Source organism: Tachypleus tridentatus, chromosome 13 (genome assembly GCF_004210375.1).
Source record: "Tachypleus tridentatus isolate NWPU-2018 chromosome 13, ASM421037v1, whole genome shotgun sequence".
Classification (NCBI taxonomy): domain Eukaryota; kingdom Metazoa; phylum Arthropoda; class Merostomata; order Xiphosura; family Limulidae; genus Tachypleus; species Tachypleus tridentatus.
In genome coordinates, this window is record NC_134837.1 from 77,646,437 (window position 1) to 77,672,961 (window position 26,525).

General features: G+C 34.5%; 1 protein-coding gene across 1 annotated transcript in view; it reads left to right on the forward strand.

Annotated features, from left to right (window-relative positions):
* Nucleotides 1-13,114: 13,114 nt before the first annotated feature.
* The window catches only part of LOC143237442 (excitatory amino acid transporter-like), a 48,697-nt gene continuing 35,286 nt past the window's right edge, over nucleotides 13,115-26,525 (forward strand). Inside the window, exon 1 of the mRNA XM_076476689.1 lies at nucleotides 13,115-13,683. The gene's annotated coding sequence lies outside the window, so the exon portion shown is untranslated. The remainder of the gene's footprint in view (nucleotides 13,684-26,525) is intronic.

Consider the following 26,525-nt stretch of genomic DNA (forward strand, 5'->3'; position numbering starts at 1 on the left):
AGCAAGGAATAAGATGAGTGAACAATCTCTGAGATTGTACGCATGTCTGTAATTAATCTCGTATGATGAAGTATCTCAAAAACTGATGTATCTCAGTTACAGTCGTTTGCTCCTTTCTACAGTTTCTCATCGGATGGGGACCACCGACATAGTTCATAAAGAAGAAAGCTTGAAAATGTTGATAAAGAGCCTACGCCATGTTATGGAAATAAAACACTGATGGTAATCGTGAATTTCTGTAACAATATTACAACAACCATTAGTTTACATTATTCAGTTTGGTATTGAAATTTAAAATAAATAGTCTGTAGTTCCCTTATTCTAACTCTAACCACAGGATGAATACTTTGTTAAGGGTCAAATAAAAGTCATAAAAGAAGAAAATCCTAAATGTTAATAGGATGAGATGAACACCCTAGTTTTCTAGTTTTAATAAATTTCAAACATCTAATTCTAACATCTTTAAATTTTCAGAGTGGAAATTAGTGTAATAATATACGAGACCTAACTATTTTATTTTGTATCAAAAACAATAATAGTTCTTGTTATTAACCCTCTGTTCGATTTGGTGCTGTGTGTATCCTATAGCTGAACCCAGAGAATCAATACGTGCTTGATGATAGACATGCTCCGCAGTCTGAGGCCGCGAGTGCTTCAAAACAGTGACGGTCAAATCTCACAATTCAATCAGAAAATAGTAACTTACAGTGTATTTCTTATGACTTGGCCGAGAATTTAAGCTTAACATTTCCAAATTCAATTACTAAATGATAAACAAAGCTAATTGCTACTTATTAACAGATTCAAAAATGAATAATCACGTACTCTTGTTTATCTTACGTTTTACACTGCATAAATAGTCCTAAAACTTTAGAGACATTTCCAGACGTCAGGCTCTGCGCTCGTCACATTATGACAGACTTCCATATGGTTAAACTACCATAAAAACGTCTTAATCAAAAATATAGTTGACAACAATAAAAAAAATACTTAAATAATCATTTCACGTAATAATCATAAATTTATTTTTAAATAATTCATATACATATAAATATATGTGTAAAACAGTAACACAGTACAATTACAAAAACAACGGCAAGATTACAATGGTCCACACAGAGCTGACAAAAGAAATAAGAGGACCATATTCCTCAAAAAAAAATCGAAAAGTAAACAACAGTTAAGTAAACTAAATATCGTATTTCCAGGTTTTACAGTATCAAAATGAGGAGACCAAGTTTAAACAAATAAAGTTAATACTTTAAATGTATGTATCCCTGCATCACTGTATTAAATCTTCTAATAATTTTACTTCTGTCTAGTTCCCAAATCTTTATTTTACAAGAACAAACCTGTCTTTATATACAAAACTACCGAAAACTACATCGATAAAGGTAGGTTCACACACAAATGCGCCTCACATCCAAGATCTGTGTGCAATGGTATACGACTGCCCCTAAGCGTTCGTTATCCGATTCGTTTAGAGAAAAAATTGCTGAGTGTCGCATACTATCTCCCCTGCAAAAGCAATGGCTAATTGCCAATTAGCGAACCCACATCTTTCATTATCTTAAAATAGGAAAAGTTAAAATGTTACTTCAATGAATATGAAAAATTCGAAAAATATAATTATTTTGAAAACAAAATAATTATTCTCATTTGGTCTACACCTTTGTCTTGTTGCTAGTAGTGTTATTTGGTCTTCAGTTTAGTAAAGCAATCCAGTTGTTATTATTTGGTTTATAGCCCTTAAGAAAGCACTCTAGTTGCTGTAGTTTTTACTTGGTTTATAGTTTAGTTGTTGTTGTTATTTGACATTCAATTCAATAAATTATCCCAGTTTTTGTTATTCTTACTTGTTTTATAGTTTAACAAATCACAGTTTAGTTATTGTTATTTAAGTTGTACTTTGTAAAACAATACAGCCTATACTTTATTAAACTAGTTCTTTGAATCCTTGTTAAAAGCATATAACAAGTAATTTCAGCATTTTAAAAGTAAAAACTTTAATATTTTTCCTATAAGTTTCTGGGCCTCTGCATTGCATGGTTGGAACTATTTTAAACGACATATTATAAAGATGGCAAAAATGTCAAAACTGAAAAACTAATAACTTGTACCGGCTTCAAAATGTTTGTTGTGTTAATAATTATGTCTTTTTGTCTTTGTAATTACTAAAATTAAAACGAAAAAATGCATTATAATTGATTTTATTTTATAACAATCGTAGTTTTACTAGAGCAACGTTTGCTGTCTAAACTACACTAAAAGTTGGCTTTTGTGAGCCCTGAAGTTATAATAAAGTGCTGTTTTTTATAGTATGTGGGTGAGTATTCTTGTAGAAAAGCCAAATCGCGCTATCTGCTGAGTTCATCGAATGGAATCGAACCGCTGATTTTATCGTTGTAAATCTGTAGACTTACCGCTGTACCAGCAGGAGAAATTTAGAAAAGTTAGGCGTAAGTAAACGTATGGCTTCAAATAAGATACCACTTTTCTTCATTAATTAACAGGATCAAACTCATAATATCACAGATAATACAGTTTTATTATCTTACCACAATTGCTATGCTAAACACAATACAAAATTTAAAAAAAAATTGTGCTAGCATAAGTAATTGTTACTGATACTTTTGGCAAAAAGACGTAGCAGGTATAAGAACATACACAGTAAAGCCAGTAGAAGTAGAAATAACTTTTATAATAAAAAATAAAAAGAGGACAATACTACAACATTGTTTTATACCAGCTACGGCTCAAACCATGTTCACCACTTACTATTCGTGCCTATTTGGGTTCATTAGATACTGTACTAATTTATAAATTATAATATAATTAAAAATTATAATATACCTTTTTTATGTGACACATTTTAATGTGTATCTTAAAGTTTCTCATGTCAACTACTGACTATAGACGGCGAGCAGAAGTAAAGGTAAAGACATCTTCACGTTATCCTATATATTTTGTTCCGTTCCTTGATAAAAACACCGTCGCGTTATCCTTTATATTTTGTTCCGTTTCTCGTTCCTTTGAGCTGGATTGATTAGTATCTCACCTACAAAAAGACGTTTAATAAACTATTAAAACTTGAATGAGTATCAAAAAACTTTATTACAAATTTAACATAGTGGCAAATGTACAAGGTTTTCTCATCAACATCTGATTTCATTAGCCTCAAAGTGGGTTCCTCATCATCCTGTTTGACAGGCTCGGTGTCTCCGTCATTAAACGAGTCCTGTTTTCAATATTGCACATTTGTGTTTCTTTCACTTTTATGTTTGTGTACTGATGATTGAAAAATATTACGTACAGGTATGTAGTTATACTATTTCAAATTTACTCCTTTGTGATAAGACTAAAAAGTTGAAAGAATCAGTATCTTTTGGTTTTGCAATAGGCCTTCGACTTTGGCATTTATTGGCATTGTGATAAACGCCATCTAGAGAGATTTCTTCAATGATTTCTGGAAACTTACTACTGAAAGTATATTGCAACTTTTCTGTCTCTCTCTAAATTGAGAAGAACCGTCACGCTTTTATTAACTTAATATTTGAAGAGTTGAACGCCACCTAGTGGTACGAATACAGGACACAAGGTTTGACTTGAACTGTGAACGTAATATCCGTTTCAGTGCTCTTTTGTATCAAAACAACGTTTGCATATACATCACAAATAACCATACAAAAAATCTTATGTTTTCACCATTTGTGTCTTCGGTCATTTTTCTAACCAAAAACGTATTACTCGGTATTTGGAAGAATGTTAAGTACCAAGGTGCACTGTCATGAAGGTTTGTAATGTACTATAGTTTTGGAAGAATGTTAAGTACCAAGGTGCACTGTTATGAAGGTTTCTAATGTACTATAGTTTTGGAAGAATGTTAAGTACCAAGGTGCACTGTTATGAAGGTTTCTAATGTACTATAGTTTTCTTTTTATGTGGTTTTTACTTATTCACATTAGAACATCATGTATGCAGTGCACTTTCGTTTTAAAAGATCAGACATCGCTTCTTAACATCAACTGATGTACTTATCTTTGTTACTTCAAAATATAAATTACTAAAGCTCAGAAGTCCCATAATATAAGCGACCTCTTAGAGAGCTCGGATTGTAACTTTCATAATTCGTGGTTCGTATTCCGTTGTTACAAAAGCGATCTTCAAACTTTGGGCCATCACATCACACTATTTGGTAAGACAAAAGCAGTCCAAGAGTTGGCGATGGGTGCTTTTGGATGGCAAAATGCGCTCAGCAGTTAAGTTTATATGACACTGCTCTCGGGTTCCAAGTAACAGTGCTAGACCAAATGATAGTGAAAGATGGAAAAATTCTAACTTCAAATTGAATGATTGTTCAGGTCGACATCAAAACAGGAAATTAAATTTTACGTTAAAAATGCCCGAAAATAAAATTATTGTGCAGACCCAAATGTGCACCATGCAAGGTGGAAATTTTCTCCAAAATTAGTTATCGTACAGGTTTAATTAGTTAGAACGAGAGAGTATTTGACAAAACAAAAGTAGTCCAAGAGTTAACGATCCAGAATTAGGAAGGCTAATAGATGAAACCTGAAATGCACTAATCCAGTAAATAATATACTATACGCAGAAAAACTTTATTAAAGTGTATATGTGTCGTTAGAGAGAACTATTTATTACAAATATATACATGTTTACTGTTTTGTTTAGTTAGTCAATTTGTTGTTTAGCGCAATGCTACACAATGGACTACCTTTTCTATGTCAACCAAGGGTATATAATCTAAATTTTTAACATAAGAACTTCTAGACATAATGAACCACTGTGAGCAGTTTTCTTAGTAGAAAATAGAACAATTTCCAGTCTAATACTTTGTCATAGATTTACAGCGATTGTTGGTTAATTAAAGTTAAGAAAACAAACACGATCTTTACACTCTAGATAAATATAAAGTAATATGTTTCTATTAAAACCAACGTTTCGTCTTTACGGTTCCTTGGGGATACATAACTGTCTGGTAAAGGTTAATAAAGGTTGTTGCTTTTTCAACTTAAATGGCACAGTTGGAAATAAATATACACTGGTTTCTGTTAGTTAGCTTTGGTTTTCCCACTAGACTACTATGGGACTATTTGTTTTGGCCGTCCCTAATATAGCAGTAATAAATACAGGGAAGACAGCTAATCAGCAATACTCACTGATAATTCTTTTGTCAATGAACAGTAGGACTGACCGTCACATAACACCCTCACGGCTGAAAGGGAGACGCAATCGGCAGATAACGAGTCGAACGCCTTAATCATCAGGCCATAGATACAAAATCATGCATAATGGTATTGTAAAGAATAGCTTGTTTCTTTCTTTCTTGTAGAGTAAAGACATATTGGACTATCTACTGTGTTACCGTGGGGAATCGACCTTATATTTTAGAGTTATAATCTGTAAGCTTACTGCTAATCCACCGAGGGACTGTAAAAATGTGTAATATTATGAGTGATGTCATGATCTACATATATATATTTTGTCTTTACCGTAGCAAAATGTATGTAGAGATACTGTTGACATTAAATGTGCATCCACTACCTCTCTCTCTAATGGGCCCGACATGGCCAGATGGCTAAGACACTCGGCTCATAATCCGTGAGTCGCAGGTTCGAATCCCTGTCACACCAAACATGCTCACCCCTTCAGCAGTGGGGGCTATGTAATATGACAGTAAATCGCACTATTCGCTGGTAAAAGAGTAGCTCAAAGGTTAGCGGTAGGGGATGTTAACTAGCTACCTTCCCTCCAGTCTGACACTGCTAAATTAGAGACGGTTAGTGTAGATAACCCTTGTGTGGCTGGGGCACAGATAGCCTATCTGCTTTGTGCCATAAAACACCAAATCAACCAACCAACCAACCAACCTTTATGTGGCTTTGCGCGAAATTCAGAACCAAACCAAACTCTCTCTAATGATGCATGAATGTGATACTCCAAGAATAAACCACGCTTACAGTTACCCAAACTTTGCACTGCAAGAGACTCGCGGATATAACATATGAAATGACAGGTATTACAAGTGTAATAAAAAAAGAGACAAGACGCGATGCGAAGTTGAGAGGAAAATAAAGACCTCATTTATGAAGATGACAGGAAGCAGATTGGGAGAAAGCAAAAGGAGTCTATAGCATTGTGATGAAGGTTAGGGCAAAATAATCTGTATTTATATAAGTGTAAGATACTGTAGTTAAATAATGAAATATGAAAATAGCTATACTTTGTAGTAAACTAAAAATTTGTTGACCGGATAACTAAGGATTGGTTTGGTTTGTTTTAAAGTTCGCGCAAAGCTGCTCGAGGGCTATCTGCGCTGTTAGCTAAGTAAAATACGAACAAACCAGGAGGAGAGTGAAGGTTAATATGGTTAACAGGTCTTAGCTCTCCCAGGACAGAAACAGGTTTGATTTGGAAATGTCAATCCATGCTCGGGAATCAAAGTTCCACTATACACAATCAATTATAATATTGAGCCACAAGTATTCTGAAGTACGTCTTAAAGCAATCCAAAAAGTACAAGACACATACAGTACTATTGTGATAAAAAACAATTATCTTAAGAACTGTAGATAAACTTCTAGTCTAATTCCTGCTACAGAAAATAGCATTTTGTAAACATTTTGTAGGTATAAATATATACTATACGAGAGAAAGGTTTATATTACTATAACCTCTTCTAAGCATTCAGTGGCATTGATAACATGCATTAAAATCGGCCTTTCCTAACTATTATCCTTTAAATCATCCTAAAATATTAATAACACATCTGTCACAGTCTTCCTGTTTGCAAGGTTAATGATGATAAATTACCAAGTAAAATTCATAACAAAGATGTTAACAGTACATAACTGAGGTCTTACTGTTCAAACGTATCTCATTTTGTTCATATTGAACAGCTCCATCAAAGAGCCTACAGATATAACAGTAAATGTTTAATAGCCGTCATGTTCTCACACACATTATTTTAAGCATGCATAGTATTGGTTAGTTAACAATAAGAAAAATAAATTAAACCCCAGAGCTTCTGAATCATGGTAAATACTGAGGGGGCGTACATGAATAACGTCGTACATATGGTGTATTTCTGCGAATACTTGTAATAAAGTAGCACAAAATCATACACCTATAGTAATTATATAAATTGGTATACTGATATAAATATGAAACAAAATGGGAAATACTAACGTGTAATCAAATAGTCAATCGATTAATATTGAATCATATTTAAGAGGCCAGGCATAGCGAGGTGGTTAAGGTACACGACTCGTAATCCGAGAATTGCAGGTTCGAATCCCCATCACACCAAAATTGCTCGTCCTTTCAGCCATGGGAGCTTTATAATGTAACGGTCAATCCGACTACTCGTTGGTAAAAGATTAGCCCGAGAGTGGGCGGTGGGTGGTGATGACTAACTGCCTTCTCTCTAGTCTTACACTATTAAATTAGGGATGGCTAGCGCTGATAGCCCCGTGTAGCTTTGCGCGAAATTCAAACCATATTTAAAAACAATTATGATTGTAAACAAAGTATTAAATATTTAAGAGAGGACCATCTAGTAAGCGTTTTTTATAATACTGTTTTGTTAAGTAGGTAAAAGAACCAAAGTTTAAAACATCAAAGTGTTTTAATCCAAGACACTAGACATTTAGCCTTGTGTTAGCAACATATCTTTCTGGCCTGCTCATTCACGAGATGTTTACAATAAGTCACAGATGCAAGGAAGTCGATTAGCTTCTTAACGACTTTTAATATTTAATAGGTCTAGTAAGTAGATTTTTATTTCGCTATCAGCAGTTATGCCTTTCACAAACGTCTACGTGAACTTAATAAAAGATCCAAAAGCAGTGACATCATAAAGCGTCTGGAGTACATCAAGAAAATGTTCAAATTGAAAATAATTTTATACTAATTGATAATTTTTTGAACAAACTTCACAAAATGCAGGAAGGTGTCTTGACCGACTGTAACACATCCGCCGAGAAGTATCTTTAGAGTTCGTCCCAGATATACTGAAAAGTCAAACTATGATTGGACTGTTACGAAAATATTGTAGACATACTTTTTGAACCAGTTTCGTAGAACATGAGATTGTTAGGAACACAAAATGGTGGAACAGATATGATCAAGAATACTCTGGAAGGTATCGACTCTTCTGAAGACACCACAGGAACACACACACACTAGTATACCACCTGTCTAAACGTCTTATCGGTCATAATACATTGGCGGCCAAAGTGTTACTAGTTGGAGATGTATTTCCTACGACTGGCACTGTTGATAGGTTATTATTACTAATATATTCAATATTACTGTCAAATAAACGGCCTTTGGTGACCACTTTCTTGTCAAAGGGTATCTACTGTAAGTTTATTTGTTTTGTTTTCTGCTCTTTTTTTTTTTAATTTCACGCAAAGTTACACGGGAGCTATCTGCGCTACCCGTCCCTACCTTAGCAATGAAATATTAGAGAGAAGGCAACTAGTCATCACTACCCACCGCCAACTCTTGGGCTACTTTTTTTTTTTTTACCAACCAATAATTGGATTGATCACAACGCTGTGACGTCCCCACAACTGAAAGGGCGAGCATGTTTGGTGTGATGAAGATTCGAACCCGCGATTCTCGAATTATGAGCTGAGCGCCTTAACCACCTGGCCATATCGGGCTAACTACTGTAAGCGAGAATCCTGTTTATAACCAGTTATCTTGCAGACAAACAGGTCTAACTATAAATGTAGAAATATAGTCATATCATAGAAATGTAGAATAATTTGAAATAATTATTACCTAAAGTAAATAAAATGTTTCATAACTGTGAAAATACGTCATAATGTTAATTCATTGTTCATCTGTCTATCACGTAACTTTGTAAATGTCCAATATTTAAACATAATTACCTATTATTTATATTGTGGAAAATGATTGTGAAAATTATTTAACTTTTTCAAGGTTTTTTTTTATAAGTTTGAGGAACAAAATATCCGCGAAACTAGATTAATTCAGTGCCTATCAGAAGAAAGAACAATATACTACGTGATTCCTTGACAAGAAGTTAAGTGTTCCAACATAAAAAAAAGTTTACAATAAGAACGAGTAAATAAGTAGAAAAGTATGTATAGAGACAGACATATCGGTATATCTGTAAGAAAACCAACAGTTCAACATATTCTAATTAGGACTCCTTGTTATCTTTTCTAACTACCTCATATCAATCCCCAAATAATACAACCAGAACACAAGACTTTACGTTATCAAATTACTAGGCCTGACATGGTCAGGTGAGTTAAGGTGCTCGACTCGTAATCCGAAGGTCACGGGTTCGAATCACAGTCGCACCAAACATGCTCGCCCTTTCAGTCATGGGGGCGTTATAATGTGACGGTCAATCCCACTATTCGTTGATAAAGGAGTAGCCCAAGAGTTGACGATGGGTGGAAGGCAGCTGCCTTCCCTCTAGTCTTATACTACTAAGTTAGGGACAGCCAGCGCAGATAGCCCTCCTGTTCCTTTACGCAAAGTTCAAAAACAAACAAACAATCAAATTACTTTACAAATTAAAAGTAATTATTTTTCCAAAAACGTCTGTAGGTGTATAATGCTGTTTGTATACAACTGATGCATTTTACTGATCGAATGAGGTAAGAGTACTTTTGTTCACACTGGTTCCAATCAAACATTATTTATGTGTGTGTGTGTGTATTATGAAAGTTTAAGGTTTCAGTCAAAACTCGACTAATCCAGTCGTTGTTTTCTTCTGCCTCCGAATGTTTCATTAACACATGAATATTTTACAAATTAAATCTCATTAAACTCCAAACGCTAGGTGGTGTTGCTGTGAATTATAGATGGATTTCTACGGAAAAAAAAAAAGAGAGAAACGACCGCCATGTTTGGAAATTGGTCACAACATGTTAAATGTTGAATGTAATGAGCTTATATAAGTACCTCTATAACACAGTTGTGTTTGACAATCCTTTTATTGTGTAACTTTTATTACTTCAACAATGTGTTTCTCCGTTTTATACATAAACATCTGTAAGAAAAATGTTTTGTTTTGTTTTTATTTTGCGCAGATCTAACTGACGGCTATCTGCATTAGTTTTCACTAACGTAGAAGTAACAAACTAGAGGGCAAACAGTTTCTGACTTTCACCCACAGATGCACACGGGTTATCTGCACTAAGAGTCCATACTTTTAATGTGATAAGCTAAGGGGAAGAGGGTTAGTCAGTAGCACCCACTAATAATTCTTGAGCAACTAATCGAATAGTGGGATTTGTCTGTCACTCTTATAACGTAAACACGACCATAAAGTATTGACCATGATTTTTTTTTAGGTAACAGATACAAACCTTGGATCCTGACATTCACAGTCCGACACATTAACCACTAGGCTTTGCCTAACTCCTTGCTTTATTAATAGACACACTTAACCACATTAAATCTACACAAAGCCTACTTTCCTAACATACAAACAGATGCACCATTAAGTTGCTAATTACTAGACCATTATATAGTTCACAAAAAAACATCGTTATTTAATATGTCTCACTCTTTGAATTACACTGAAGGTTTTCCTTCGTCAACTACATGTCATAGGCTTAAATATAATAAACAATTATCTCACATACCAATTTTATATCATAGATAATTTTCTAGTTAACATATGCCACGACTTCTGCCAAAAATGTTTCACTATTTTAAACCACGTGATAATACGCTTCACTACATGTGTTTGTTTTGTTTTTGAATTTCGCGCAAAGCTACTCGAGGGCTATCTGCACTAGCCGTCCCTAATTTTACAGTGTAAGACTAGAGGGAAGGCAGCTAGTCATCACCACTCACCGTCAACTCTTGAGCTACTCTTTTACCAAAGAATGGTGGGATTGATCGTCACATTATAACGCCTCTTCGGCTGAAAGGGCGACGATGTTTGGTGTGACGGAGATTCGAACCCTCGATCCTCAGATTACGAGTCGTAGGCCTTAACCACTTTGCCATGCAGGGCCCATCTATGAAGTATACACACATATATACTGAAGTCTTTTAACCTATTCTTATATATGATCTGATATTTCTGAGTTATTTAGTTATATGAATAATATATATCGCAAGTAAAACACGTTCAGTTTTTTATTTTGAGAGAAATGTTTATATATATTTTTCGTGTTCCGTGGAGTGAAAATATATTATGCAATCATGTTTGTGTTTTGTGTACTTTAACATGATATTCGAGTTACGTAAATTATTTGTTATGTTACTGATGGTTTCTGCTAGGTAAACTTTTTTCGTGTGTGTGCGTGTGAAAATAATATAATTTTCCATATTAGGTGAAATACTTTATAAATATATAATATAAATAACCCAAGTGTGTATAAATACACTCTTTTGCACATGTAGTGAGGCATGGCCAAGCGTGTTAAGACGTTCGACTCGTAATCTGAGGATCGAGGGTTCGAATCTCTGTCACACCAAACATGGTCGCCCTTTCAGCCAAAGAGGCGTTATAATGTTACCATCAATCACACCATTTTTTGGTAAAAGAGTAGCTCAAGAGTTGACGGTGAGTGGTGATGACTAGCTGCCTTCCCTCTAGTCTTACACTGTAAAATTAGGGACGGCTAGCTTTGCGCGAAATTCAAAACAAAAAACAAACCAGATTTAATACACAACAATTATATTGTATGTAGTGTTCCTTTAGTAAGGCTCAAGAGTTAATACAGGATAACTAATAAATGTTGTGTAAAGTAGGCCGTTATTACAATATAAAGTTGATAGACGGTAATTTATCTTTTGTCAAGTTTTATTTCAACGAAGCTTCAGACTTAGTAGCGGATAATTAATTAATCTTATGTGAAGAATCACTTTAATGACCTACAAAATTAATAGAAGATAATTCATCTTGTACGAAACTATAGAGTCAGCAGAAAATACTGTTATTTTGTAGACTGTGATTCTGAAATAAAACTTTAAAACAGCAGTATACTTCCTGTGATTGTAGTTTTTAGACCAAATATTCTCATATTTAAATAGAAAAAAGTATATTTTAAAAAAGTGCTCTGGGTAACAACTAATGACGTATTTTAAAGCCCCCGAAGCTTTTGTACATTTGACATTTGTACTTACTAAACTAAGGTAGAAAGAACAGTGAATTTAGTATCTGACTCACAAAAAAGGAATGATTTTGTTACTCATACTAAAGAATATTTATTGGTGTACATGACAGCTTTTAAGTATATTCACTGTGTATTTAATATTCAGTTCTTTCAAACTACCCTGGGGAGAAATAAAATGTTAAATGCGCGTGTTACAGTCACTTTACAACTGAATTACCTCAGAGGTAATTATCCTCTGCTATCTCTGGAGCTTATATAAAGGGACACTACACATAATAGGTAATTATTCTCTATTAATTCTGGAGCTTGTATAAAGGGACACTACACACAATAGGTAATTATCCTCTATTAATTCTGGAGCGTTACTGAAGGGATAATATCCACATGCTTACTTATCTCTATATTACAGGAATAGGTCGCATAAGTTTCCACCATTTAGCTATTGGTTTTACTAAAAGATTTAAATGCATTCTTATCTTCCCCAGTAAGCTTAATAAACGGCTAAAATCCACTATAGATGGCTTATCTGTAAAATATAAAATAGGGTGAGTACAAGATACCAGTAAAGCTTCAATAGAAAACAAAGAAGAAGAAGAAAACAAGATGTAATATTTTAATAAAAAAAACCATGACGATGTATTTATAGAAACTGTTTCTCAAATAGTTGATGTTATTCCCTCTTTATCCATTGACCCTCAAATATCGAGAATTCTCCAAGCTATTTTAACGTTTCGCTTACGTCGCTGGCGGCTCTGTACTTTGCTTTTTAAAGATTTGAAAATTGTTCATAATGTCAACTCAGTTTCGACTATCATTTCAAATGTTTCATGTGCGTGGGTGTAACGTACAGATATGACATAACGTGAATGAATCAAGGTGCTTTAATACTTCTCAAAATTCACATTTGTTGTTTTCATCATATATAAACTCTCTTGCACTGACACTTGTGTTTATTTACGTTCGGTGCAGTTTCTCATGGCTTAAACTGATGAACGGCCGAAAATGTCTCCGTAGCTAAGATGATGCACGGTGATGGAGAATCAAGCCAGGCAATGAGAATAGATTTCATTTCCCACAATCCAACATGATGTCGAAACGTCCTACGCTAACGCAATCCGAGATATCACGTGACTCGAACCTTTATCGCGAGAGCGTCACAGAGTACGTGCCGTGACGCTTATTTTTTTCGAGTTCGGAAAGTTAGTTCACTGTTCAAACCAAGAGATCCATGCTAGAGCACAAGCTCTGTCGCGGATGCGTCGTGTAACATCAAAAGGTTCTTTTTGCGCTCGGAGCAAAGTTACTCGACAGGTTTAACATCGGAAATCTCAATGTTGTTTAAAATCCAGCTTTTATCTTAGTGCCACTAGTGTTTGGAACCACCTAATCTGAACGGTCATTAGTTTTATTGAATAACGATTAGAATAAATAGCTTATGCAAGATAAAAATAAGCAACAGACTACCTGCACAAACTTATATCGGAGTGCTTGAATACAACTGTTGACATAAGAACTGAAAAGAGAAAAAGGGAACTTAAAACAGGTAAGTAACACAGCAACAGAATACTAATTCATGATTCTTTGTCACACAGATGATACGTATTACCTTAATAATGTAGTTTTTATATCTATTCCTGTGCTATTTTGTGGTGTTTAAATAAACAATACGGCTATGTTATGTTTCTAAAATTGACGATATTGTTAATATACAGTATTCAAGGAACCAGGATATAGAAGTTTCATTATACTTTACGTTCTCTTCTGTACTGTATCGTGTTTTAGTCTATTTACAACAATGATAAAAAATCAATACAACACGAACGAAAATAAACTTTGAGAACGTTTCTTACATGTATAACGACGGTGATTAAAAGAGATGTCGAAATATTTACTGTACTTGTGCTTAAATCACGTTCTATTTTCTTTGCTTGCATAATTTTCCTGCATTTATGAAGGATTTATCTCACTTCTCATCACGCCTGAAAGTGGTTTCAAATTTTTATTTGAGAATCAAGCGAATATTATTAAAACTAGTGGTAGCTTGTTTTGCTTGCTTACACACTATTTTTATCATCAGTAAATTATCAAAGTTGGCATTAATTTCTTCTTATAAGTGTTCGTGAAGCACCTTTCAGAAGTTGTAAGAGAATTGTCGTGTTGTCTGGTTACAGTTTCTTGCACACCATTTACCATCTGTAACTTGACTGTAATTTCTTCTCAAGACAGTGTTCGTGAGACACCTTTAAAATCTTTACTAATCGCTATAAGCGTTTGACTTTTCTCTGTCATCTATTTGACAAAGATCTAATATTAGTTAAAAACACTTAGTAGTCACAGAATTTGATTTTATCAGCCATGCTGGATAAACGAAGAGGTGTATCGTCAGATACTCTTAAACAGACGAAGTTAATGTTAGTAATAAAGTTTTAGTGTTGATTGATGAACATCGAAAACAGGAAGCTATCACTAAGATAATAAACAAAACTACAATTCAATAGCTGTTATTGTATTTTACTTTGTTCCTCGGTGGAGCAGAAGTAAGTTTACGGACTTACAGCGCTCAAATCCGAAGTTCGATTCCTCGTGGTAGACACAGCAGAAAGTTTAACGTAGCTTTACTCTGAAAAGAAGCGAAGTAGGTCGAATTTATTTGTTGATTTAAAGATAAATCTATATGTGATTCCCGCATTAGTTTGAAACCATTTGCTATGATATAACAGCAACATTTTCGCTGTAAAAATACAATTTGTAAGGTAATTTTAAATAAACACGTGCTTCGATAAATAATTTGAATTGTGTCGTCTTAATATAATGCTTCGAAGAGCGATTCAAATGTCAGTGAATTGACGTATTAAAGCTAGGTTAGACACGGTTGAAAATATGTGTAATGTATCGTTTTGGCCATAGGTACTATATCAAATAAAGTTGCTAGGTTTTGGTCGTTTTTAAACAGAACTTTTGAATCCAATATTGTTTGTTTGCAGTTACGCTCAAAAGTATAAAATGGGCTATCCGTGCTCTGCCCGCTACGAGTATCTAATTCTACAGACTGCCACTAGGGTGCCAAATTCAGTAATCCATATGCCAATTAAACTTCGTTTACGTAATACTTTTGTTGTAATTTATCCATATATCAAGATAAGAAATTATTTTAAAAACTGGAAATAACCATATGTCTGTAACTGTAACTATAGTAACCATGATGGACCATTAATACCCGTTAGTTATGAGCTAAATTATACTGCACCAAATTAATCTTGAATGTATATATATATATAGCTTCCCAACTACCACTAAGCCTGTTCTGTTATAACCAGCCTAAGAATAGTCGGACTGATTTGTTTAGAATTTTTCACAAAGCTGCACGAAGACTATCTACACTAGTCGTCCCTAATTTAGTAGTGTAAGACTAGAGGGAAGGCAGCTAGTCATGACATTCTACCGCCAACGTTTGAGCTACTGTTTTACCAATGAATACGGGATTAACTGTCACGTTATAATGCTCCAACGGCTGAAAAGGCAAGCACGTTTTGTGGAACGAGAATACAAATCCACCAACCACAGACAGCAATTCAAGCTCCATAGCCGGGCGAACAACTTCGTCGACACTGAACATAACATATATATCAATATTACATCATCTCGCTATTATAAAACATTTCCACTCGAATATTCAAAAACTATTGTGACGTCACAAAAATATTACTTCATTCGTTTGTGACAGCCTCGATCCCTGAAGAGGATATTTACAGTTTACTAAACTAATAGGTTCTTCATATTTAAACAGCATGGAATACATACAGCTATGTGCTTAATTTGTAGTTTGTTTTTCAAAATTATTTTTCTACTTTGGTTTTAAAATAATTTTGTGAATATCTCTGCGATGTTCATTGACTCGTAATCTGAGGGTTGCGGGTTCGTATCCCCGTCACATCAAACATGCTCGCCCCTTTAGCCGTGAAGCGTTATAATGTCACGGTCAATACCACTATTCGTTGGTAAAAGAGTAGCCCAAGAGTTGGCGGTGGGTGGTGATGACTAGCTGCCTTCCATCTAGTCTTACACTGCTAATTAGGGACGGCTAGCGCAGATAGCCCTCGTGAAGCTTTGCGCGAAATTCGAAACAAAACAAACGTAACAGCAACAATAGTCCTAAGGATTTTAATTTGCAAAAGGATATTTGAACTTCTTTGCAAGTGAAACGAATGACATTTGTTTTAATTAACATCAGTTGTTTCGGCAATGAAACAGTTTTAATTATTATCTACTGCTGTCTATGACTCACGTTTTGTGTGTGTTGGTTTTAGTTAGGTTTGGTTGGAATTAAACAGAAAACTACACAATGGGTTTTCCTCCTCCACAACTCTCACGAGTATCAAAACCCTGTTTTTAATGACGTGAGTCCGCAGACATGCAGCTGTGCCATTGAGAAGGATTTAGTTATATTATTGTAACGTATAATTTCCAGGTTGTATTCATGTTATATTTTTAATTTGGATAGGAAAAGTTAGATTTAGCCCATAAAATACAACACTTATATACAACATGTATATATATATATATATATATATATACATATAGGTCGAAGTATAAAGCAAAACAAAATTGCCAAAATAAGGAAATAACTCACAAAAAAGAAAAAAAATAAGCTTTTTAACCCCACCTAACTAATAACAGTACACTCAACCATCAATCAGCACAGACGTCAGTAACATCTGGATATTTCTCCACAAATCTTTCAAATAGTTAATTGTTTCAAACCCTAATAGAAGAGATCTCAGTCAAGTGGATATAATACAAACCTTTCGAATTCTGGCCTCTATTACCACAAAAGTCCTTAAAACTACCCTAAGAATGACGACAATAAATTAGCAGCTACAACATGGAGTGATAATTGTGTTGCAATTAGTATTCGGTAAAAAGACAAATAATTCATAATAACTTTCGATTGTAGCAACTAGAAATCGGATTTGTAATGAGCGTAATTAATCAAATATACACTTCTTACGTTCTCACGTTGATTGTATTGTTTCATCTTTTTGGATATCTTCACTGTTAACGATGTTTTTGGCCTTAAATCTAATTGTAGCTCACGCGGTTCACTATATTAGAAAATTTACGTTAGTCCTATATGCATATATAATATTATACATTTTATAATACACACAAGAGAAAGATGATCTGGCAGATTGTTTATCATGAACCATGATGGTGGTTCTTAAAAGCGATCACAATGAATTGCACAAAACACTAATAGAGCGTTCGGCAAAAAACACCTTGAAGAATAAAGATTCTGTTTAAATAACACTTTAAAACCTTTCATATTGACTGCTACGACTGTATACATATAATAAAGCACAAAAAGAGCACGCATAATAGTGTTACAAGGAAAATAAACTCCACTCAGAACGACCCGTTTGTAATTCTTATTATCTTGTTAGGCTAAAACAAAATAGACTTGGTATACTGAACCCTAATCGTTTGTAGGATACTAAATAATGTTCTGCAAAGATTGTAGTCGTATTGAAAAGTCGATTTGTTTCTTCTATATTTTACGTAAGCTAAAAACATCTTAATTCTTGTGAAGAAGATGCTTTCATTACCTAATTGAAATTAGCTTTCTTACAAACATACCATGTTCTTTAAAAAACTTAAGTACAAAGTGAAACAGGAATTACCAGCCAATAATAGATGAACATTAGTTGACTGTTATATGTAGATACTTAATGCTTTGTACACTATGCAATCGGTGTCTTTAGGGAGCCAACTCCTACAATATGTGTAAAATGAAAGGATAAAAAAATAATCCGTACACATAATAGTAAATTTTATTACACAGATTTGTAGAATAGTTACTTTAAAAGACACGAAGGTTTATTTAAAGCGATGTTTTAAACGTGTATGTTTTATTTTAAATGGTTTGCTGTTATACTGGTAGAATGTTATATACGCTTAGTGTGGGTTGTGTCTTAGACAAGGTGCATTGTTATGCAGTATATGTATATAGAATTTACACAGACGCTATAAATGCTCACTGTATTCTAAAAAAAATCTCCATGATAATCTCTTGCTGCAGCTTAAAATTTTACATCTTGAACTAATGTGATCAAATAGTCAATATTTACAGTAAATCATCATGAGCCGTATCAGCTAGTTGCTGCCTATGTTTATTATCATTATAATGCATAAAGTGAGATACTATATCAATAATTCTTTGCCCGTAGTTGAGCATAAATAAGCCAGGAAACAAGATAAATAAAAAATTGGTAATTTAGTAAACTGCAAATCGAGATCGTAAAGAAGTAAGGAAACAAGGCTGGGATTACATTAAACATCATTTACCCAAACTACAAATCCCTATTTCGACTCCACGAAACGTAATTATAGGTAACAGCATGAAGCCAAAGTAAGAAGAAAAAGTAGCCTGCTAAATTGTTTATGATTAAGAATTGTGATTTTTGGGTGAAGTATTTTTCTAAATTCAGTTCAATAATTTTAAAATATTCGGTAAATATTTTTAATTTAAAAAGAGAAAACGACTGAGCGGACTTAGGAAATGATCCAACACTGTTGTTTCCTTTACAATGGCAGATACAATAATTTCAATTATTCATTTCCGATTTTTACTCATGGTTTCAAACAATTCCTGAATGGATTGTCTCACATAAACAACATCTTTAGGTGACATCATTCGTAAGATTACACTTCACTTTTCTGCCGGTACAACCTCTATTCTCTGTTACAAGTAAATGGAAAACTTGACTTCCATAATGTGTTATACTTTATGTAACATAACACAATCGCTCTCCAGATCTTTTTGCCAAGATAAAACTTCTTCAAAATCTTCTTCCAAAAACACGAGCTTGAATATAAACCCTTTGTCACTGTTGGTGAGAGGAAAAGATTTCTTTAATGTCGGGCATTGTTTTTGTTCGGGACATCCTTCCTCTCCAAAAAAGCCATCAGGCCATTCCACATGTGTATAACAATAAGCAGGCTCTCAACGAAACTAAACCATCTAGTAGAAATGAAAACTGGGGTTTTTATTACATTTTCAGTTCCAAATTTACCACACATTTCATTGTACAGTTGTTATAGTTTGCAGTCATGATTAAACAAGGCACCAGATTTGATAAACACTTTTCTAGCAGCTGAAACTGTGAACCAATTAAAGGCAGTGTCAACAGAAATTTGAATGAAATGTGTCATATCTTTGTCACGCAGGACTTTACATACACTTTCACCACATCGTATGTCATTCGCCACTTTTGAATGTACCGTAAAGAATCAAATACAATGGGAAGAACGCCAAACCATTTTTTCTCTTATTGCAATAAGCATCCAAATAACATTATGTAATTTGACGTCAATGTATGGACTGTTCTTTCTAAGTACATCCGACTAACACCAGTGTATGGACTGTTCTTTCTAAGTACATCCGACTGACATCAGTGTATGGACTTCTTTCTAAGTACATCCGACTGACTTCAGTATATGGACTGTTCTTTCTCAGTACATCCGACTGACGTCAGTATATGGACTGTTCTTTCTCAGTACATCCGACTGAAATCAGTGTATAGACTGTTCTTTCTAAGTACATCCAACGACTCGTCAACAGCTAAACATACTTCTTTTTAGCATTTTACTTATCCTTTAATTTCTGTTTCAAGTTTCCGATACACTTCAAGCAAGTATGTTTCTTAAGGAAATAAACAGGCTTTGGAATTCTTTTTGGTCCTGAACAACGTTTCTTCACAAATTATTTTTAAAGATACATCACTCACATGTAAACCCAACTCAGCTTTGTAAAGTACAAGAAGAACTGCACCCTGACCTTCCTGTACCTCGTTATCCCTCTACATGTCTTGCATATCCATTAAAGCTGACTACACAGTTCTAGAATTCCATCATTTTTCAGTCTCTGTTTCAGAGTACTAATGACCTGCACTACGAAAATGCTCATTTAAATGGTTTCTTTTGTCTGTTAACAAAACTTCAATTGTCAGTATTTGCGTATAATAGCTGTTTCTTTGAACTCAATACCAATGACGCCACAAAGAACAAAACATGATACTACTTTACCCTGTCAACAGGTACTTTGCATTTGCTACCCATAATATGAAAATGAGCTTATCAGTCTCCCCAGTTCTATACCTTCTGTTGTTGTTTCATTTTTTATGTTCCAATTCAATTTTTATTACTTTGCAGAAGAGTTGCAGATAACAATTGCATTACAAAACATACAGAAAACCGAAACTTATTATTTCTTACTTCATGCCGTTTTACAAAGATAAAAGATTGGTCATGGCATCTATACTGGAAGTAGAAACTAAAAACTCAAAGCTATATTTCTATAATAATTGTAAAATCGAATTCAAAATACACATTTTCTTCTTACAGGAAAAAACCTTGCATGGCTTTGTTGTTAGGGCGCTCGATTCACAACATTCCCCTTCTTTAAACTATGGGAGCATTATAATGTAACAGTCAATCACATTATTCGTTGGTACAAAAGTACTCCAGGAGATGGCAGTGGGTCTTGTTAACTCGCTGCCTCTAGTCTATTACCACTAAATTAGGGACAAAGGATGGCGCAGGTATCCCTCGAACAGCTTTGTGCGAAATTCTGAAGTAATTTTTACAGATAAGTAAATTTACCTTTGTCGACATCAACTTTATATTTTTGCATTTGAATCACAGACAAGCTTTGTTTTTCTTACACAGTGTTCTGCCTATTTGGAGAAGATTTTGGGTTAAATCTCAATACAGAAAAAAAAGGAATTCGGAAAAGGGGACAAAATCGGGCACAACTCGAAAATTACAAACCTTATTTAAAAAGTGGAGAATGGTTTGGTTTGCTAGCAGTCCCTAATTTAGCAGAGCAAAAGTAGAGGGAAGACAGTTAGTCATCACCACCCATGGATAACTCTTTTACCAACGTATAGCGGGATTGACCGTCACATTATAATAACCCACGGCTGAAAGGGTGTTCATGTTTGGTGTGAGGGGAATTCGACCCCGCGACCCTCAGATAAGGAGTCGAGTGTCCTAACCACCTGGCCATGCCGGGATCTTTGTTTATAGTTTATCAGAACTGTATCCCTTGTAGCTACTTATGAATTTTGGTTTCCTTTTCTTTTGGATTTTTGAAAATAGACATTAAGAATATATATAAATAAACACAGCGTAACACTATTTTTTTTAACATCAAGTTTCTAGGAAATATTTCTGATAGATCTGACACCATGAGCCTCAACGGACAGAAAATACCCAACGAAGGTTTTTACGACAGAAAAATTAGGCAGTATTGAGTTTTACTGATCTGTGCCAAGAAGATAACTTTCTTGTTGTGTGTGGTTGGTATAGAGTTATTTAAAGAGTCAGCCAACATACCAGCCTCTCTCTCACACCAGAATAAGTCGGGTGCTAAACAGGCATACAAAAAGAAGACAAAACAATTTAAAAGTTAAAGTAAAAGAGAATTTTTTGGCATCATTCTCCTTCTGTTTCTACAAGATTCCTACATTTTACTTTTATCTTGGGGACCATCTTTTAATTTGCAAAGTGCATTTCTAGTGTCATTGTACATATAAATAATGAATTCGACCATAGCAATTATTCCTAAATCATGGAGAGTTTCCTCATCGTGAATTGTTTCTTGTTTATCTAGCAGTTCATTATGGGTCGTGGAGAGTTTTATCCTTTATCGTTTATTTATGCTTATTAAGCAGGTCGGGTTAGGGCGCTCGACTCGTAACCTGAGGGTTACGGGTTTGAACCCATATCATACTAAACATACTCACACTTTCAGCAGTGGGTCATTCCCAGTATTCATTGGTGAAAAAGTAGCCCAAGAACGAAGAGTGGCTGTACATTATGGACGGCTAGCGCAGATAGCCCTCATGTAGCTTTGCGCGAGATAAAAAACAACAACAACAAACAAACAAAAGAAACTAATGAGGTCCTCATAGGTCGTGGAATTTTCCGTTGTAGTTGTTTTCATGTAATAAGTCATTTTTCATTGGCCGTGGAAAGTTTTACTTCTGTAGTACTTTTTATTTGTTAAGAAGCTCTTCCAACGTCGTCAGAATTTTTCTTTCGTGATTGTTTCTTGTATTAAAGAGCTTTTCCAATGTCGTGGATAGGTTTTCTTCTCTAATTGTTCTTGTTTATTAAGAAATGTTTGCAATGTTACGGGGAAGTTTTCTCTTTTTGTTCCGTATTTATTTTTCTTTACTACTCAGTTTTTCCAAGGTCCTGAAGAGTTTTGACTCTATAATTTATCTTGTGCAATACGCAACTCTCCCTAAGCCATAGATAGTTTTCACGCGAATCTGTTTTTGCTGAGTTGATCATTCCTGCTAAGGTGACAAGAATTATCCGTTGTCTTTTAGTCAGTAGTTTTTCGGAAGATACTAAGAACGTTTAGAAAAATTAGTGCCTTGTTAAACTTTAGGCTACTTAGGAAATTAACTAATAGTAACAAAGAAGTAGGACGTTTTCATTAATTAACTTTTTAAAGTGAAACATTATTATAGTTTGGTTTGTTTTGAATTTCGCGCAAAGCTACACAAGGGCTATCTGCGCTAGTCGTCCCTAATTTAGCCGTGTAAGATTATAGGGAAGGCAGCTAGTTATCACCACCCACCGCCAACTCTTTGGCTTCTCTTTTACCAATGAATAGTGAAATTGACCGTCACATTATAACGCCCTCACGACTGAAAGGGCGAGTATGTCTGGTGTGATGGGGATTCGAACTCCCGACCATCGGTTTACGAGTCGAATGCCTTAACCACCTGGCTATGCCGGGCCTAACATTATTATTACTTGCAGAAATATCCGCTCTCCGGACAAGTATAACTGCTGGTTCCCAGGGAATGTTATTGGGCCTGCGGCCTTTTCTGGAATTGACTGATAGTTTTACAAGAATATATGCATTGTTGATATGAGAAAACGGATTTTATTAAAATTTTAGTTTAAAAATAAGCTATCATTACAGAGTATATTTTTTGAAGATGCAGTTATTAATGAAAGTGTCTTTCTTCTTGTTACAACAGTCACGAGAGTTTCACGAAAGAAAAACAATTATTTTTTAAATTTGTGTCTCATTGTTTTGTGTCCCACTCTGGTACGGCGATATTTCAACAGATATACACCGCTAAAATCAGGTGTTTGATTCCCCTCCGTGAACTCAGCAGATAGCCCGATGTGTCTTTGCTATAAGAAAAACACACACACACATTGTTTTATATTTGAAACTTACTCATTTTTAGCCCCCCGCTAGTACAGCGGTATGTCTCCGGATTTACAACGCTAAAATCAGGGGTTCGATTCCCCTCGGTGGGCTGAGCAGATAGTCCTAGGTGGCTTTGCTATAAGAAAAACAAACAAATACTCGTTTTTGTAATTTTTATTGGTTAAATCTGAAACTTGTTTCTCTTTGTTTTTATTTTTATTGGTTAAATGTTAAACATATCGTTTTTGTGGAGATTTCTATTGTTTTTTTATTGCTCAGCTAATAAAATACTGCCTAGTTACAAAAATATTATCCAGTTATGATCGGTGAGGTAGTTTGCGAAATCCGAGTTTTGGATGTATACATCTAAGCTCCGTTACAATAAGATTATATTCACATATCTATCTATCCAGCTATATATCTAGCTATCAAAAATAGACTGAATTCAAGAACGTCTATGGCTTATTTTAGATCAAAATGTCATGAAATTTCATTTTCTGAAATAATTTCTTCATTTTTTTTACTTTCTAAGCCCTGGGGGCGTTATAATGTGCGGTCAATCCCACTATTCGTTGGTAAAAGAGTAGCCCAAGAGTTGGCGGTGGGTTGGGATGACTAGTTGCCTTCCTTCTAGTCTTACACTGTTAAATTAGGGACGGATAGCCCTCGAGTAGCTTTGCGCGAAATTAAAAAAAATACTCAAATTCAAAAACAAACAAACAAACCCTAACCACCTATCAATGCCGGACCCGACTGTTTTATGAAATAATAACTCACGTTATTTTGGAAAATAATGTTGTTATAGCTGAAGATCTCTATTTGAGAAATTTTTGCTCGGCTAAGGTAGATTTTGTTTTTTCTCTAAAAATGTGGAATTATAAGGCAGTTCAAACATTTTTGAAAAACAAAAATTGCAGCGGTATTTTTTCTGGTAAATCTGGTGGTGTTGAGACCCTTCCTACTGTCTGCCAACTTGTAATTGTCAAGTTAAATCATTAAAAAGCATAAAATAAAAATAGTTTGTTTGTTTTATTGAACTTCATGCAAAGCTACACGAGGGCTATCTGCGCTAGCCATCCCTCATTTAGCAATGTAATACTAGAAGGAAGGCAATTAATCATCACCATCAAGTGCCAACATTTATTAAAAATAGTGGGATTGACCGTTACACTATAACGCCACCACGACTGAAAGGATGAGTATGTTTGGTGTGACGAGAATTCGAACCCCCGAACCTCAGGTTAAGAGTCGAGCGCTCTAACCACCCGGCCATTCTGGGTAAAATGAAAATGGCCACTAGAAAACAGGAGGAGATCCAGTTTTACTTACTAGTGCCATGACAGATCTTTCTAAATAATTTTCCCTATGAAATTGGAGTGCTGAATCCAAATATCTTATCTGTTAAATCCAAGGGCAAAGTTTAAGGTTGAAGCTGCACCCAAACAAAATGGCTACCAATGCAGGAGCAGCACCATTATTCGAAAACGATAATGCTATGTAGTTTGTTATAACTACTTTAATATATACTTAATGATTAAAACTTAGCAAAGATGTAGCTACATAATTTCAACTGGGGCTTTTTTTTTCGAACTTTGTTTTCAAAGTTAAGCGCAAAGTTACCTGAAATTTAGGTCGCCTAAAATTAATGTTGTAAAATAATAATGTGATTCAGTAAAATTAATTATTTTATAGATTAATGTTCAAACATGGTCCTAATTTGGATTTTATTACTGATCAGAATCTTTACGAGACTACTCTCAAAGCAATCGAAAATATTTTATTACCTGAGTCCAGAACTATAATTATATCTCAAATCGGTCAAGAGATGACGGAGTTATAAGCTACACTATTAAAACTCATGACCATTCTATTAACCGCTATGCTACGGCTAAAAATAGCTAGATTTGCCATCTAGATTATTGGTAGAAGTGTATCAGAACAGAATTGGTAATCTTAGCACTAGGTTATGAAAATCAAACTGAGCTCGACGGTGAAGAAAGTAATTCCAAACATAGCACCTTATCCGGAATATAATGTTTTATTAAGTGCGAGCAGTCCTCATCAGTAGGGAAGTAATCATGACGAAGTGGAAATGAAAAGCGTGAAGATGGTCCGGACCAGAAAAGTCATTGTTTTGCATCATGTTATATTTGTATCAATATATATGAGACCCAGAAATTATGGATTAAAATAATAGTACAATTTTTTGTGTCTAATATTATTCTAATATTCTAAACAAGATAAAAAAATCCTATCTGACCTGTGAAACGTCCCCAATAAGTCACTGTTACAAGCATAGAATGTCTTATTGAAGGTTCATTTAGTTGTTCCTCAGCGACACAGTAATATGTCTGCGAAGTAGCAACACTAAAAACCGGGTTTCGATACCAGTAGAGGGCAAAGCATTACTATTCTATCATGAAGCTTTGTGTTTGAGAAACAACCGAAGTGACTATTTAGTTAAAAACAGAAAAACAGTGCCATCTATGCTATTTTTAATCAAGAAACACTCTAAAATATATACAATACTGCCCTCCTAAAGTGCCCCGCTAATACATTAAGTCTACGGATTTACAACGCTAAAATCAGGGGTTCGATTCCTCTCTATGAGCTCAGCAGATAGCTCGATGTGGCTTTGCAATAAGAAGACACAAACGCCCTCCTATAATTTTTGAAGGAACTAAATTTGACTCCATGTGACAGTGAAGCCTTTGTCTTATAAAGAATTCTTCCCTGTCCTGCCAGATTTCTAAGGCCTCTGAATCAGTTTTACCATATTTCAGAAGTAGAAGATTTTTTTAGGATATTCTACTTGTTTATCTAAATATAAGAGTTAAGTAGCTGTATGATTAAGAAGAGACATGTTTGAATTCCCTTGTTTTCTGATATATTAAAATACACGCTGGTCTGTAGAATAAGTAAATATCTATATTCAATTATTCTGCGGCCTTTAAGCATTTTTAAATAGAACTTACATACATATATGTGTGTTCTATTTACATGTATAATTTTCAAGTGTAATAAAACGGATTTTTTACCAATTGGACAACATTAATATATTCTAGGACTGACAGCTAGTCTTTATTTCTACCTGATTGCTATAATGATTACTATTTTTGTGACTAATGAGATAACTGGTGAAGCTTAAT